At 41.9% G+C, this 11,880-nt stretch overlaps 1 long non-coding RNA gene across 1 annotated transcript in view; it reads right to left on the bottom strand.

Moving 5' to 3' along the window:
• Nucleotides 1-8,100, bottom strand: part of LOC125615734 — an 18,718-nt gene extending 10,618 nt beyond the window's left edge. The window contains exon 1 of the long non-coding RNA XR_007346318.1: nt 7,782-8,100. This is a non-coding gene — a long non-coding RNA (uncharacterized LOC125615734). The remainder of the gene's footprint in view (nt 1-7,781) is intronic.
• Between the last annotated feature and the right edge of the window lie 3,780 nt (nt 8,101-11,880).

The following is an 11,880-nucleotide window of genomic DNA, read 5'->3' as shown; positions in this document are numbered from 1 at the left end:
GTGGTCACCGTTCCGCCTACCTGGCAGGCGCGGGGGGTGGGGGGTGGCTCTGCCCCTCAGCAGGCCGCTGGGCCTGCTCTGTGGGTGGTCACAGTTCCCTCTACCCTCGGAATCGCTTTTTAATAACTATGTGAATGAAGGAATCATTCAGTTGTGACTCCTGAGTGTGACACCCTTCACAGACCATTCCCATCTCCCTAGGGTGGTTGTGCATTTGCAACTGAGCAAGACCATTGGAAGAAGTTAGGGGAGAGCTTCATGTGCTGGGGTTTAAGATCAACCCTGAAGTCTCAGTGGCTCACTTCATAGGCTTTAGGACTCATTCATGTAAAGTTCCATCTAGGTTGGGTGGCTCTCCTTAATCTTGTAGCTACATCAGCTACCACACAGATTTCAAGATCATTACTGAAATAGAAGAAGGGATTGAGGGGACATACTGACTTTTAGCTCTTTCCACTTAGAAAAGTCACACAGTCCATGAGACTGAACTAGCTGCATGGCCCCAATATAACTGCAATGGAGAAAAGGAGAGGAGGAACATTTAGTGAGCACTAGCCCACTGCACCTGCTGCACAATTCTCGCCCCAAGATGGTTACAACTTGGAAGGTAAAAGCAGTTCATTTTGTTCTAAAAGTGTCTCAAGGTTTGGGAATAGCAGGAGCTCTTAATGGTTTTTACATTGTGTTTTTCCTGGAATAACAGGACTGTGCTTCCCTCTGGAGGTCATGCAGACTGGTGCACTGGCTCCTACCGGTGCATCTCAGCTAGGAGGTGACTCAAGGTGTCTATCTCATCCACTTCTGTGCCCACCCCTTGAGTTGCATGTGGACCAAGCATGTAGGATGGATTATAAAAATGTTCACAGCTAATCTCCTCCCTTGCATCTTGGCTATCGTGACTTGCTTTGAACCATAGAATGTGAAAGAAGTGACATTGCTTCAGATCTGAACACAGGCCTCAGGGGGCCTTGCTCACTGCAGCTTCCTGAACATCCCAGCCCACCCCTTTACCTTAGTCAACACTGGGCTGACTCCCAGAAGCCAGGGTGACCTGCTGAATTTCAGCTCATTCCTGAAGGAGCTCCACTGAGTCGAGAGCCACCTGAAAGCAGAACTGTGAGTTTATAAAATGGTCAGTGTTTTAACCCACTGAGTTCTGAAGGTGGTTTGTAACAACACAGTGGCCAACTGACATGCCAAGGGTCCCTGTGTTCCCAATGTGTGCACCAGCGTCACTGTCTTGTAATTACATAATTTAAGTAAATATTATTTAAAAGGATGACATATGAATGTGAAAATAAAAGTTATTCCTATGAAAACTAAATTGAATGAATTGCAAAGATTTTTATGTTTCTTAAAAATGCTGTCAAATAAGGAATGGGTGAGGCACATGCAAAAAATGGAGGGAAAGTCATAAAATATATAGATTATTTCCTAAATGTTTTTTAGTTTCAGTCCATGTTAACAAAATGAAACTAGACACCATAATTGAATTGAATTATGAGAGTAAGACAGAGGCTGCTGAACAAAGAGCAACAATTCAATGGCTTAAATAAGATGGAATGTTATTTGTTTCTCTAGGTAGGAGTCCAAGGTGAGTAGTCAGTATTCTGGGTCCGAGGGATGTTCTGTTTCTTGTAATCACTCACGAATCCAGGGTATTTTTTTTTTTTAAATAATTTTGATCTGTAGACTCATAGGGGTCTTGTTGTTATCTAAGTGGTTGAAAATGTTATCCTGAGTTCTAGAACCAGGAAAGAAAAAAAAAAGCATAGAGGAGCCATCCCCTTATCTTGAGGCACTGGTCTGGAGCTGGTGCACAGCACTTCTGCAAATGCTGTTGACCAGGCTCAGTCATGTGACCTCACAGAACCAAGGGGGAGACTGGGGAATGTGTGGTATTGGAGTAGAAATACCACACTATAATCCTTTTGCTGCAGAGAGGGTGTTATGGTTTGGATGTGAGGTCTCCTCTGAAAGCTCTTGTGTGAGACAATGCAGGAATGTTCAGAGGTGAAACAATCAGATTATGAGAGTTGTGACTTAACCAGTGGATTAATTTAATGGATTAATGGATTAATGAGTGGTAACTGTAGGCAGGTAAGGCATGGCTGGAGAAAGTAGGTCCCTGGGAGCGTGTGCTTGGGGATTATATCATCCCTGGATCCTTGCATTCAGGCTCTCTCTGCTTCCTGGCTTTTGTGAACCGAGCAGCTTTTCTCCACTCTTTCACCATGTGTTCTGCCTCATCTTGGGCCCACAGCAATGAAGTCACTGTGAATGGACTGACCCTCTGCAACTATGAGCCAAAATAAACTTTCCCTTCTCTAAGTTGTTCTTGTCAGGTCTTTTGATCACAGCTAGGAAAAGCTGACTAAAGCAGAGGGAGAGAATGGATTTAGGCGAAGAGCCCTGGCCTCCATCAGAATGATGCATCACGCATCTGCAAGGAAACCAGTGGGAAGTTTGAGTTACCCAGAGGAGAGGACAAGGTGAGTGGATGTCCACTTCTGTGGTTTAAATTAAAATAACATGTTTATGATAGGCTGCATTCGTTTTTATGACATGTAGTTTTGATTTCTTAAAATTGACCAATTATAATAGTTCTACTTGTGACAGATACGAGGGCCTTTCTTCTTTTTTTCTCTTGGTTTTTCAGTATTTCTCGATAATATTTTCCTTTCGGTTTTTGGCTTTAGGGGATCAAGACTATGACAGACACTCAAGTGCCTACCTGAGTAGCACTCAAGTGCTTTTCTGAAGTGGCCTCCTATGTTTACAAGAAGATGCAGCCTTGGCTCAGTGCTTGGGATGTTGGCTAATAGATCCATCAGGAAGAAAAGAAATGTCTAATTTTATCCTTGAAAAGATTCAAACAAAATATGAAGATAGGGTGTAGATTCTGCATCTACACCACATCTGATAAACAGCAAGAATAACTCCATTATCCTGGGTGCTGGCGACAGGACAGCATGGTTTCTGGTCACATGTTGAATTGTTAGAAGTCCTTGTCAGAGCTGCCCTCTGTAAATGGTCTGAATTTGGCCTTCTGCACCAAGAAGAGTCACTGGAAAATCTCGAAGAAATAGAGGCTGACCTTTAATAGAGCACATTCCAGTTGAAGTCCCATGGTCTGAGGCCAGCTTCCTCCCATGGTTCCTGAGCCCAGAAGATTCCAGTCCTGGTTGCACCCCCATCCAGGATGCACTGTATCCTGTGTCTTGTGTGCTTCTTCAGAAATCATTAGCCTCATCATTTCACCTTCTTCTAGCCTCCAACCTACACGCTTCTCTCATTTACATTAGTGTGCCTAATTCAAAGAATTCTAAAATAAGAACATTGTTGAGCTTGAGAGAAAGTCCTATTTTCTTCCTTTCGTCTGTATGAATTTTCTAAAAACTTGGCCTAAAAGTAATAATGTTGAGAGGCTAAATAGATACGCAGCAACAGGATATTACAGATACTTTACAACTTGGCGGTGTGTGAGAAAGCTGGGTTTTGGAGTGTTAGCTTCCTGATATTGTCCCATATCTGCTCGGTACTGATTTGGGAGATACTATTTATTAAATGCAGATTTTTTTTCTTTTTTATTCATTAAATAAGGAAAAAATATGCTCTGCTGCAGGAAGCTAGGAGTTCAAAGTTGCAGGAAGCTAGTTCAAAGTTGCTACCTTTTAAGTGTGGGTTTGGGTGATGGAAATCCTGACAGCTCCTCTTTTTGAATGCCTACTATGTGTAAGACACTGAACTAAAAGCTTTACATGTATTATTTCATCCAACCTCTGCAACAATCCTATGATCATTTTGTCCAGTTACAGAACAAGTGAATAAGTGCCCAGAGAGGTTAAATGACTTTCCTAACATTACCCAGCTATCAAATCCAGTGACTGATATTGGAATCCAGTTTTCCTTTATTACAGAATAGAGTGAAAGTTACAGTGTTGATTCCAGAAAATCAAGAAGTACCCACTGAAGTATTCCTGGAAGAAAGGGTTGTTGGTACTACTCATTGTGGTCAATGCTTGATATGCATGCAAAATAAAATAAAATAAAATAAAGGCAGACATACTCTCTGATACTGTGGCTGAGAGGCTGCACTTGCTTCCCAGTGGCAGGCAGCACACTCCCATTCTTGTAGCATAAGTTTTTTCTCCGGCTCTGTTTGCAGGAGCTGGATGGCAGCTGTGCCCTAGGCAGATATTTTCCATAGAAGTTTCCATGATGGTACTTCCTCCACGTAGATCATGCCAGAGGCCCACTTTGTCAGCTCATTCTCCAGCCTGAAACTCACTTGGGACGCATCACTTCCGGATCTCTATGTGACCCTAGGGTTTAGGAATGTCAGTTGTTTTTTCCTGTTCTTTCTGGAAACTCTTGTTTTAAATCAGAGAGGAAAAAGCTATTCAGGTGCTCATAAGATTTATTAAAAGTACCATTTGTCTTTGGCAAATACTTGCATATGATGAAGTCCTGCTTAGAACACTTAGAACACTTCACAATCCCAAGTGTGCAGGGCTGAGGGGGGAGGAGGCCAAGGCCTGAGGCAGGCAGGAGAGAGACATGTGCTTCCCAAATGTGGAGGCCCCCTGCTGTCCTCTTGTAGCAGTCTGCACTTCCTCCTCTGTGGCATTAAAATTGCAGTTTCTCTTGTCTGCCTTTTCCTCTGGACTGTGATCCCTTGAGGGTAGGGCCTGATACTTGCCAGGGAACTAACAGATATTTGAATGAATGAACCAATGACTAAGAGCTTTGATCTCCAACTGATCATATATATATATATGAGAGAGAGAGAGCATTTAAAAATATATTTATTGCTTAAATATATATATATATATATATATATATATATTATATTACTTAAAATTCACTTTCATTCTCTCCTCTAGAAAAGATTGTTTTTTAGGAGAATGCCATTTGATTTGATAGTGACATGTCCAGAGCTGTACTTTCATGTTTTGCTTTAATAAGGTTTTCACTCTTGACTACACATTATAATCACTTGAGGATTTTTTTAAAATAGTGGAGTCGATATTCTACCCCTTCTCCCCTGGGTTTCTAACTTAATAGGTCTTAGGTGGAGCTGCTAGAAATCAGCATTTTTAAAGAAAATTTCCTAGGTGTTTTACTGAGCAACCAGGGTTGAAAGCCACTGCCTCCTGTTTACCTGGAACAATTAGTTCCTTATGGCTGATGTAGCCTGTAGATGGTCGCATCCTGCAGAAAATGAGCCTTGGAGGAAAATACATTGACCTGCAAACATTTACCCAAAGACAGAAAGCAAGGATATTTTCCAGAAGACCCACTAGGGTTCAGATACCTGTTAGGACATCAGCCTGCATTAAACTGTTTTCCTAAGAGATCCTCAGCATCTCCCACATCAGCCCTCTCCTTCCAATGGTCCAGCCTAAGAGCTCATCTGACCAACCCCAGAGGAGTTAACTGTATAGAAATAAATTCCTAGAAGATATGGCAGTATTGAAGACACTAGGGTTTAGGAACAAATGTGCAAGTCTCTCTTGGGAAGAGAATTCTGAATTGTGTTAAAAAACTAGGAAGCCTGAAAAGTTTTGTGTATGTAGTCAGTGGAACAAGAAGCAAGATAATCTTACCTGTGCTTATTTAATTTTTTTTTACTTGTCAATGGACCTTAATTTAATTTATTTATATGCAGTGCTGAGAATTAACCCAGTGCCTCACACATGCTAGGCAAGTGCTCTACCACTGAGCTACAACTCCAGCCATGCTTTTGCTATTATAATAAAGGCTTAAAGTTTTCTAGCTTCACTGATTTCTGAAGCTGTGTGCACCTGGCATGGAATGTGTGCATATGACCATGCAGGTCAGCTTCCTTTTTGCTGAATGCTGGGAGAGAGCAGGAAGTGAAGAGACCAACTATAACTTTCTTTTGCTGTTTAATCTCTGTTCTCAGCATATCTGTTTCCAACTTGCCATTTTCCTTTTCTTTAACGGTCTAAAAAATGGATTTGGCCTCAAGCCTTTGTCCTATGTCCTTTAAAGGAAAAACAAAAATGATGTGTTTGAATGCCCCCATCCTGAAGTTTCTGGAAACAGGCACACAATGTGCTTTTCCAGGATAATTTGCAAACAAATGGACCTTTACAGACACTAAGCTGTCTCCCCTACATGAGTTTTGATAGTTTTATCTGCAGGAGTTTTGATTAATTGGTGTCAAGAACTGTGGAAGTTCTGAGACTTTGCCTGTCTGAGATTTTGTCCTCTGGTAAGTTAATAAATAAGCCTGTCACAGTTTCATAGATGCTGGCACAGGACTGGAGACTCCTGTGTGAGAGACAGTGACTTCATTCCGGGTAGCATTGGCTATATCTGGTGCCAGGGTGACCCAAACAGGGCCAGGTAACACCTAAGTGGGCAGTGGGCAGGATTATAGGAAAGAACGGCAGAGATTATCAAGCCTTGGACTTTTACCCTGGGCCAAACAAGTTGGCTTTGTGCTCTGTTGGGGTGGCATGTTCTCTATCTTCCAAGGCTGTTCACTCAATAAAAATCCTTGAAAAGATCACCTGGAACAAGGACACTCAGTGCTTCTACTTTTTTTTTTTTAAAATATTTTTTAATTGTGGATGGACACAATATCTTTATTTTTATGTGGTGCTGAGGATTGAACCCAGCGCATCACACATGGGAGGCGGGTGTTCTACCACTGAGCCACAACCCCAGCCCAGTGCTTCTACTTTTGTGATGCATAGAAACACTGGCCTCTCACAGAGAATTATCTCCCTCAAAGTCCGTCAGAAATGACACAGAGTGCTCCTGGAAGTGCGGATAACTTGAACACCGAGGGAGACACTGGACCTTATGAAATTCCTAGATCCCTTCTCAAATAGAAGAAGTGAGTACATAGTTTCCTCATGTATCAGTGAGCATTTGCTATCTAACAAACACCCCACAGCTTAGTGGCCCTCAACCTCCACTGCTCCTGGTTCTGTTGCTCTGCTGGGTGGTGCTCCTGGCTCAGCAGTCTCTGTTGCAGTTGACTGGATTCTTGCGTGCATCACCTGGTGGTTCTGGTCAGCCAACCAGGACCACAGAGGCAACTGATCAAGTATCTGCAGACTGGCCAGCATTTGGCCACCCAGCAGACTGGCCCAGGCATCTCCATATGCCAACAGTCTTGGGGTCCAAGGAGCACCAAGAGAACAAACTCTCTTGTGTGAATGCTTTTTCAGCCCCTGCAATGAATCTACTAAAGCTCTATAGCAAAGCAGGAATTCAAGGATGGAAACAGACTCCACCCCTTGAGGGAGAAGAAGCTAAGGCTACTTTTAAGTAATCTTCCACATCCAGATCACAATGGACTGCATTACCTTAGCTTAAGATTCACACACTGGAAAATTCCACATTTCCATGTACACACACGTACATATCCATACACCGTACTCTGCACACTTGTACAAGTGCATTTACACATCAAGAATTCCTGAAGAGTAATTCAGACAAAGACAAATTTGAAATACAGGAAAACTGAAGTCAGTAATCTTGGAAACTGGCATGACTTCACGGTGCTCTTTTTGGATACCATTAGAAATTGGGCACCCACACAACTTTGGGTATGAATCAGAATGTGTACACTAATACATGTCTTAGACACAAAACACCTTATCAATTCTTGGGAAGATATTTTGGCTCTTCTTCTGAGCCCTCCAAATACTTCAACTCCTTCCAATACCTCATATTGCATTAAAGTGGAAAAACCTTCCTTTCATTTAATATTAGATGTAAACTTGAAATATAAAATATACCTGGGATAGTTATGAAAATGAGCAGCATGTTCACATCAAGAAGACAGTGACAGATGACTCCATGTCTTTTTCAGATGTTGATGAGATATGGGGATGTCTTTATGGAGGACTGCACAGATGCATCCACTAATTTTTGTAGAGATGGAAGCTGAGAGATGGCAGAAGGTTAAATAGGCACCGGTGCTTGGCAGCTGAGTTGAGAGCCCAAGTGACCTGCAACCCAGAAGCTTCAGGAAGTTCTGCTGACACACACTTTTTTCAGTCTTTCTTCATAAAACAATTAAAGTCATAAATTTGGGCAATTGAATCCTTGCTATTATAATGAGTTTATGTCAGATTTATTTGAATTTTAAAAGGGAAATTGGCAAAGAATATAGTTTTTCCTTTTCAGGAAACTCTCGGAGGTAGATATAAATAAATAAACAAATGCTGATGTAGGACTTTTTGGCAGAGCCATCCCAGGATTTCCTCAGGGGACAGGAAGAGGGTTGAAGTCTTAAAAATATATTTTTAGGGAAAAATAAGCCCAAGCCAGCTGGGCTTGGCCATCAACTCTTATAGAGGCAGAATCTGTGTTTGTAACATGGTGATAAGTGTCATGGGCTGCCACCTTCTGACTGTAGTATGAGACAGCCCTTGTGAACCACAAGGCCCCATATCCACGTGGGATTGTATGGTTGGATTAAAGAGCCTTGGGACATCATGGGGAAGTATTTTCACAATTGGGAACTTCTGGATGGGTGAACATATTGAGGTACTGGGAGGATGTCCAGAGAGGACCTGGGGACTGTCCCCATGCCTGGCCTTGTGCAGCTTATCCGTTTGGCTGTTCTGAGTCATATCCTTTATGATAAACCAATGAATATAACAAATGAAAAATCAAATATAAAACTACTTAAAACAGATTTTTAAAATCTTAAAAGATGTTTTAAAAGTTTAAATGCTGAAGCATGTAGAAGAGTGTTGGTTATCATTTGAGAGTAAAGTCCAGGAGAGCTCTTCAGAATGAGAAAGAATGGGGCTAGGGAGAGCCTCTACTACAATGCTCTGAAGTCGGAGGTCAGTTAGTGGTCTCGGGACTTTTAACAGAAGGATTGTACATGATAGTCCTTATACTTTTTGGAGGCGACTCATGCTGAAGTGCTAGGTAAAGTCTTAAGTCCTATTTCAATTTATTTAAACTGTCATTTTATCAGAAGTGTAATCTGGGTAATACCAAATCCTGTGTTCTCCCAACCCAGCTTTGTGACTCCTAATGTGGTCAAAGGGCCAACTGTGTGTTTGTATGTGTATTTTATATATGCTTTTTATGTCAACATGATATTTGTGTCAACATGTTATCTATTTACAAATGGCATATGTATGCATACATTGTGTGTGTGTGTATGTTTGGTAGGTTTTGGCCAATGTAGGTATTTGCTTCCTGTCCAGGATGCCAGCTATAGCATCCTATGTCTACCAATTTGAGGCTAAGCTGAGCCATGGGTTTATAAGTTTGGTGAGCCCATTGACACTTATCAGGTCTAGGACTAGCCCAGGATCCTGTGAATAATGGTGGTGACCATAGGAACAATGGTCCAGTGGCTCCACCAGTCTCTGTGTCCTTCCTGTCTGTGTTCTGGAAGGTCATACCCACCAGTCCTGTGTCTTCTTTATCAGCATGCCAGAGACTGACCAAGTAAGTTCTTCAATTGTAGATTAAGTCTATGAAGAATTCTTATTGGTCAACATGTCTCAGCCTTCTATGATAGGAATTTATTTGTAACTCATAGGGACTGAAATCCAGTCAAAGAAATTGAATGATCTGAGAGACTTGTTTCTTCAGATAGGTAATCCAGACAATACCTGTACTATTGCCTAGGATTTATGTAGTGCTCTTCCTTCAAGGAGCTCTATGTGCTTTTAAAGTAACCTATTTATCTTCAAGCACCCCGGAGACAGCTTACAGTCAACACCATGTTCTCCTGCACAAGGAAGCAAAGCAGAGATATTGTCTGAAATCACAGGAGGCCAACAATGGATGAATTCTGCACACCAGGCCAATATACACATTGTCAGGTGATGTTGACTTTAACGTGGCTCCCTCTTGAATGGGATTGGCAAATATATGAATGGCCCTGGGTTCTGCCAGGCCCTGGCTAACTGGTCATGGTGTTTTTTCCCATTGAGCCAGTTTGTTGACCCAGAATCCTTCCCCCAAAGTGCTCTTCAAGCAGTTGCTCAGTCAGTGTTGGCATGAAGATTGGATCTTCTCCACCATTTGTCATCAAAAGTTGGGCTGAAATGCTAGGCTGGCCATGTCTTCTACCTAAAGCATCTGCATCAAAATCCCAGTGTGGCCAGTGACAGGTGTTATTATTCTGACCTGACCTGAAAATGCTATAAGGTTAGCTGTCGTTGATTTCACATTAAAAACTGATGTGGAAAATAGGAGGATATAGGACAGTTCCACAAAGGAGTGAGGGGCCCCTCTGGAGCAGGACTTTGTTGCTACTTTATATAAAGGAGTATCAGGACTGAGCTGATAGCTGTTGCCTGGCTCAGTCAGCGCAGAGTTTTTATACTGTTATTGTTAAAGACACTTTTGGTTATGAGTGGAGGTTAGCTTACTTCAGTGTTGGGCTGAGGCTGTACAAAATTAAACAAAGTAAAGGGTTCCCTTTTTTGGATGGAGAGTCAGTCTGGAGGCCTCAGAGGTCAGGACCAAGTGGAAATACAAGACAAGTAGCTATCTGCTCTGAACCCCAGGAAGGGAAAGAACAATTTTTATTTTTTTTTAATTTGAGGATAAGGAAAGCAATCAAGATCTGCTCAACTTGAGGATATAATTAGCTGACACTTTTTTTTTTTTTCTGAGAGAGGCAAGTTTCCCTTTGTCAGATTTTATATCCCTGAATTTGGAAAAATGACATAAGAAAATCAAGATCATTTGAAAAGGACTAATTATAACAACTTCACCTTTGAATTGACACTAAGTGGGTGGCAGAGGTGGAGACAGCCTTATAACTTCAATATTTTCAGGTCTGTAAAATGGAGAAGTAGAGACAGACATTTTTAGCATGTAGCACGGTGACAGCCACTAATTTTAAAATAAGCACAGACTGCAGAGCCCACTGATCTCCGGATGTCTAAGACAAGAGGTTCTGGAGTTATCTAAAGGCTTTGGCTTTCCTCAGGGATACCCCATGTAAAACTGTCAAGGAAATTCAATTTCCCATTCTGAGTTGATGCACGAATCCCTGAAACATTCTTGAGTATCATTACATCCCAGGCTGTTCATTTTCTCACTCTCTCTGTCCCCTAGTCTCGGGAGAAGTGGCCTACAAGGAGTCAACCCTCACTTTTTAGCTCCTCTCTGATTCCATTTCTTTCTTCTTTGTCTTCTCTCGACCTAGACCTGCTACGGGGACACTCACCAGTACCTATGTTTCTACCTCGTGGGTTCTCACAGAACTGGGTCACTGCTGACAGACTGCTGTGTTACACTTCCCAAGCAGCATGGTGACATGTTAACTGGACCTTACACAGACACTCAGGAGGAGTTTCTGCCCTGTAGAGGTTTTGCAGGGGTAGTCAGGGGACTTCTTCAACGGTTGACTTCTTTCTCATTGTTCACAGTATTGGGCTCATCCTTCCTGCTTCTTTCTGTCCCAAATACTGCTTGCACCTCCCAGGAACAAGGACCCATAATAAGCACTGCCTGTATACGCTAATGTGATTGAGAAGGCCGGGAATAGCCAGCTGGCTCCTCTACCCTGACATTTCATAGTAAATGACTGGATGTGGTTCTGCTTGAAATAGGTGCTCATGGAGGACTTCCTGTGATTAGACCCTGTGACCACTGTTCAGTGCTCTTTATTTTTTTAATGTATTTTTTATTGTAAAGTCTTTTTTTTTCTAATGGTTCTTTTTAGTTGTACATGACAGTAGAATCTATTGTGACATAACTATAAATACATGGAATATATCTTGTTCAAATAACTATGGGTAAAATGTGTTCTTTTATTGTGTCTCCAGCTCTTCCCTGGAAAGAAACCCCATATTTTACTTGCAAAACAATCCTGGAGTAGAAATAAATGAGAACCCCAGTGAGTAGAGT

This window comes from Marmota marmota, unplaced genomic scaffold, assembly GCF_001458135.2.
Source record: "Marmota marmota marmota unplaced genomic scaffold, marMar, whole genome shotgun sequence".
NCBI classification, from domain to species: domain Eukaryota; kingdom Metazoa; phylum Chordata; class Mammalia; order Rodentia; family Sciuridae; genus Marmota; species Marmota marmota.
This window is presented reverse-complemented; position numbering and strand designations above follow the sequence as displayed.